General features: G+C 34.3%; 1 pseudogene; it reads right to left on the bottom strand.

Moving 5' to 3' along the window:
- LOC101580295 overlaps positions 1 to 1231 on the bottom strand; it is a 36372-nt pseudogene extending 35141 nt beyond the window's left edge.
- Between the last annotated feature and the right edge of the window lie 5191 nt (positions 1232 to 6422).

Raw genomic sequence — 6422 nt, 5'->3', positions numbered from 1 at the left:
TATATACCATTTTATAGCTCAAGCATATTCCATTATATATCAGTGACACATTTTCTTCATCCTATTAACTGTTAATGGGCATACAGGCTGCCACCAGGATTAATAATTATGACTTGAGCTGCTATCAACATTGCTATGCATGTACTTCTCTAATAGGATGCCTTCAGCTCATTTAAGTCAAGTGGCTAGATTAAATGGGATTTCTAATTATTTCATTAGAAAATCTCTGTACAATTTTTCATAATGTTTGCACAAGTATACCTTTCTACTAAAATGGTAAGAAGGGTCCTTTCACCACAGCCATGCCAGCACATTGTCATGCTTTGACCTCTTGTTTAAAAAATCATATTCTTTGACTTCTTGATAGTTTTCATTCTTTCTGGGATAAGATTAAATTCCACTATTGTTTTAATTTGCCTTCATCTCAAGTTGAAGCTGTTGCATAAGGTTTCACATATTATTTGGCCAATTGTACTTACTCTTCTTTTTTCTGTGTTTAGGACAGGTTCTGTGGGGTGTACAGGGTCTTACTATGTAGATCAGACTCATAGTGATCCTCCTGTTTTCAGCCTTTCAAGTGCTGAGACTACAGGTGTGCACAACCACACCGTCTTTATTCTTACATGGTGCTTTAATGTTTAGGTCTTTTATTATTTTATTGTAAGAGATATTAGTAAAGCTTCAATCTTCTGCCAATATTTATATAACATTCCTAGTAATATTTTTTGCATAAGGAAAGTAAGAAGAATTAAAATGTGGCATATAAAGGTACAAAATACCCAAAGTGAATGTAAACTCTGTATGTTATAAACATGAATTGATAACAGCAATAGTGAAAATTTGGAAAGAAGATTTGAAGATGTTGTTAGTGAAGTGGGTGGGAATGTAAGGAATATTAAAAAACTATTATCCTGTGCTATGTTCATGCATTTACTTCCTGAGAACAATGGGAAGTGTCATGTACTGACAATACATATTAATGAAATAACAATAATAAAATAAAGAAATTTTCATGCATTATAGTATACGACAGGATATCACTGGATGAATCTAGACAATAAAAATGTTACTATAATAAACCAGATTAGCATTGCTCTCGCGTCTTACAGACAGCATTACACTACTGTTGCAAGAACAGCTAAAATCTGTGCTCTCTACAAAGATCACTATACAGCGTAGTATCATTACCTGTATTCCTTGTGTTGTAGTTGAGATCTGTAGTTTTGCTCATCGTCTATAGCTACAACTTGTGTCTCTTGGCCTATCTTTTCCCCTCCCAACCTAAACCCTGGTGAAATCGCTTTTGTTCAGTATCTCTGTATTTGAATTTTTCTTAAATCCTCTATATAAATGCGATTGTGGAATATTGTCTTTTCTGTATCTGGCTTATGTCACTTAGTATAATGTCTTTTGATCTTTTCCCAGTAGTATTGAATGGTAAGATAATGGTTTTAAGAGCTATATAAAATTTCAAAATATGTGGTTTTCATTGTTTTTCATTCATACTTAACACTTAGGCTGTTTTAATATCTTCACTATTTTAATTCTGTATTGTACATAAGAGTATAGAATGTATTTATAAGATTGTATTTTCATTTCCTTTATCTATATGGCCAGAAGACAGTTTACTGTGTTACACAATGGTTCAAGGTCTAGGTTCTTACAAACTTCGATACTGTTTCACTTGAAGGGTATAGCAAGTCATATTCTCATTATTCACAATAACACTTCTGTTTCTACATAAGCAGCAATTTTATTATAGTAGATTCTGCCAATGGTAAATTTCATATTGTTGCTCAGAAAAATTTCCACAAAAAAGCAATCAAAATGTTGAGCAGGAAAAGACCTAGAAATCTAGCAGATTAAGCCACAGGTCAAATAAATGCCTGTCAAATAACATAAACTTTAATAGCAATTAATCTTTAGACTTTATAACTTTATTCAATACTCAGGGTAATAATTAGCACAGCTATAGCATAGCCACACACTATTGTTTTTCATTTGAGGATTAATACGTGAAAATATGTCTTCAATACAGAAAGAAAGAAATATTTAAACAAGAGAGAAAAAGACCATAACCTGAAGAACTCATAAGAGTATATTCTGAATATTTTTAAGTAGGATTAACTATAGCAGGCAGAATATGAGGTCACATGATTCTATGTCCATAACATGGAAGAAACACATAGCTTCTAGAAAGAAAGACAGGAAAACAATAAGGACAAACTAAGGAAAAATACCAGTGCTCTATAACATGTCAACAACAGGTCAGCTTGCAATAGAACCAAGTGGGATGAAAATTTTGTAAAAGAAAGTCAACTTGAAAAAAGAAAATTTAGATGTTACATTGAACAATATCTCAGAAACAAATATTAAACACCATACGCAAATGAATTTGTAATACCTTCCTCCTGTAGTTGGAAATTGGGATGAATGCCATGACGTTCAGTATGTGAAGATAAAGCCAGTGTTGAGTCCATCACGGGTGGTGTCCTTGCATTGCCTTCACATGTGGAGGAGATGGGACAGGACGGAGCCCACGGTGTCCTGTAAGGTGAAACGGATTCCTACCAAGAGCCTACAAAAAGAATGAAGTCTTATCTATAGCTTGATTTCAGCCTTCTAACCTATGAAACTCTGATGATAAGTGTTTGTAGAAACAAGGCTAATGGTGATTAATTCTCAAACAGTAATTCTCAAACTAGTGATTTTTGATAGAAATTTAAATTGATATCAGAATTACTACAATCACTGAATTAGAGGGAAAAATGGATTCACATTTTAAGTGCTCTGTGTGTTTATAACAAAATAAAATATCATGGCAAAGATAAATTCATTAACGATTTCTAATAATGTGTACGTTTTTCTTGTTCAATGCCTACCTGAAGAGGTTTAAGAATTAGTAGAGGGTATAAATGCAATGCAAAAAACATAACTCAGCTACATGGAGTTCTCAGAAAATAAACGTCAGACTGTTCCTTCAAAATAAAGAAATATAAATGTTAAAGGTTATCAAAGTTAGTATTTGAGACACTCACCAGTTCTAGCATTTATTATGATATTTTACAACAGTGGAATGGAAAAAATAAACCATAATCAGAAAAATCCAAATTAAAAATTTAACAAATGACTAACGCAAATCAACTTTTTATTTAAAAGAAAAATAAATTCAACCATAGATTCAAAAGTCAATGCAATGTACCAATTTCAAGAAAGATGAATTTTTAAAAAATAATCCTAAACGCATGATGTTAAGATTATAAAGCCAAACCAAAGAGAAAAGAATCAAGCTTCATAGCAGCCAGAGGGTGAAAGTGTCAGATTAGCGGCTCTCACATAAGAAGAAAATGGAAATCATGCAAAAGAATACATATATTGATTACCGAGTGAAAGCATTTAGAATTTCTTTTTGCTTTTAAATAAGAAAAACACAAATGCAAATTAGAGCAAATAACAAGAACAAAGACAGAAACAAAGCAAGGCAAGACATACAAATGCAAATGGTACAGAATTTGAGAACAAAAATGGAATGTTAACAGTGGGTGTTATATGTTGTCTTCAGATTTGTTGCTTACACTACCAAATATATGTGAATGTGCGTGTGTGTGTGTGTGTGTGTGTGTGTGTGATTGATCAGCAGTTAGACATTCATTCTTCCTTTCAATAAACTTTAATTTTTTTCCTTGTCCCTAGAATTCAATTTTTCGTAGTTATGTACTGCAAATTAAACATAAAGTGAAGTTGTATTAGGACAATGAATGTGCGAAATTGTCAAAGACAGAACTGTAGTTAAGAAATCCAAAAGGTTGGTCTTCATAACCTTTAATATTTAATAGATGTTAAGTTATTCTAGACTAAAATAATCATATTCTTTGACAGGCTGAATATGTAGACCCTACGTAAGAATTTTTCTGAAAAATGGGTGATGACATTAGACAATAAAATGTTCAAAAGTGGGTAAAAAGGCCAAATAAGCTTGTACTTTTTAAAGTCTATTCTATATGCTATAATTTTTATCTGGCCTGTTGTAAGCAACTGTAACAAAGGAACACTTAAAAAGCAATTAATTATAGGACTACACTGGGACCTTTTATAATCAATACCAATTCTATACAAATGTTTAGAAAATAGAAACGCAGGGCATGATTACTGTTGTAGTCAATATTTGTAAGGGAATAAATTTAATACAGCACACATTTATAGGATTAGTTTTTAACATTTACAACAAAAACAAATGCAGAAGAATATAAGAGCTCTGTCCACCACAGAGATGCGATGAACCCAGCCCAAGGCCACGAGCACATGACAGTGTTTCATGCAAATTCATATACAGAGTATACCAGGTGCACCAAGAAGACCCAAAGGCAAGGGTGAAAGCTAGAAAGTCTGTGCTGGGGGAATAGTTGATCATGAAAATGCTCATTGGTATAAATACTTAGAAGAACAAAACGAAGAGAAATATATATGATTCTCTAATCTTAGAAAAAGCACTTAAAATTTGATACTTATTTATGATGAAATATCTTTGAATGTCATATTGAAGACATGTGTCTCGGGCTTGTCCTGGCTATATTGGAAATCTGGGGTTGCATATTTCTTCTCCGTTTTCTCATCTTCTCCTCATTTATTTTAATTTTATTTTTTTCTACATTGATGCTTGATAGTTTCTTATGACAGAGGTTAGTTACTAGTATTGAGGCTTCTCTAGGAGATTTCTGTTCTTCGTGGATGTCCACTAGATGTAGGTGGTTATTTAAAGCTCTCCTAAGAATCTATGATGCTAATTTGTAAAGGATGCAAAGTTCCTATTTGTCTCAGTACCCAGTCCTTTGGTACTGGGCTCTGATGACAATTATGACCCCACAGCATCAGACAAAGGAGAAAATCAATGATAACATGTGTGACATCCTGGCTAATGTATTACAATTTGTACAATTAGTAACAGTAGCTTCAAGAACAGGGTAACCACTAACAGACTATGATAACCATTGACTTGCTACCTCCAGCCTTAGAAGCAAACTCTAAAGTCATATAACAAAATCAAAAACAAACCATACATTCGTACACAGTGATTTCCCCCTCTGTGGAGTGTTTTCACCCTTAGGCAGGGGGCATGGGAGCTCAGATTGGTAGTAGAAGACAAGATAAAGTGATGAATGAGGTCACTTGTAGTAGATTAAGGCTGGAGGTCAAGGGAAATTACTCACAGTTTTGGGCAACGAAGGGACAGATGAGGGAAAGAATAAAATAGAACTTGAAGGGATAATCAGAAAAGGAAGAGTAAATGTTTTCTCACATGAAAGTTTAATTTTCTTTAAACTTTATTTATTTGGTACAGATTCTTGTCATGTAACCCAAACTCATAGTGATCCTCCTGTCTCAGCTTCCCCAGCACTGGGATTACAGGCATGTGCCACCACACTGGCTTTGGAGCCAGGACAGCCCGTGGTACTGGGGATCAAACACAAGTCTTGTGCTTGCCAGGCAGTCACTTAGACCACTGAGCTGTCTCCGCAGCCCTCACTTGAAAGTTTCAATTCTTGAAGTAGTTGAGGAAAGACAGAAAGAGGATCAGGAGAAGAAAACCAGAAAAAAAGAGACAAATTTAAACAGTGAAAACAAGGAAGACAGAGAAGATTGAAAAAGAAAAGATCAGAAGAAAAAAGTAGACACAAAATACAAAACCAAACAAGATGACATCTAGCCAGATATGAAAAGGACAGTTAATAAGACAAAAAAGGGAAAACAAAAGAGTAAAATTCCTCTGGTGTTTACAATTCTGTAATAGTGTCCAAGTCATATACCAGACATGTGCTGTACAATTCAGTGAAGTTTGCCATGTGATTGTTCTGAATATAGAACTGATCTTGTCTTCTGGATTTGGGGGTTTGGACTGGTCTTTTGGGGTGGAATTCTAAAAAGCCCAGCTGCTGGCTCCTGGCTGCTACTAATAGAATTTCATGTGACCGGCCCTGCTGGTTACTCCACCTTTCAAAGGTGTAAGTGTGCACCCTGCATGCAGAGCAGCTGGCCTGGGTCTTGGGGCTGGGTTGCTCTGCCTGCCACAGCATGTGTGCACCTGTGCCTGTACCTTGTTCTTGGTTGAACGATTCGACCCTTTAACAGGCATCAAAACTCTCCATATTTTTCCACAGATTCATCACAGCACTAAATAGACTCCTTGCTTTTCATTTGTTAAAATGCAGACGCTGAATATAAAATGTGTATAGAAAGGAGAAAAGTAGACTTGCCAAAACAATTTTTATGTAAAAGAACAAATTGGATGAAATAATTCATCTTATTTTAAAAATTTGTATAATGTTCCAGTAATTAAGATACTATGGTGTCAAAAAGAATAAAGTTGTAGATCATTGAATATGAATACAAACTGTACTATCAGATCATCATGATTATGGAAAAAC

This window comes from Octodon degus, unplaced genomic scaffold (genome assembly GCF_000260255.1).
Source record: "Octodon degus isolate 3935 unplaced genomic scaffold, OctDeg1.0 scaffold00162, whole genome shotgun sequence".
Lineage (NCBI taxonomy): Eukaryota > Metazoa > Chordata > Mammalia > Rodentia > Octodontidae > Octodon > Octodon degus.
The sequence above is the reverse complement of the archived record's forward strand: the minus strand, read 5'-3'. Positions and strand labels throughout refer to the sequence as shown.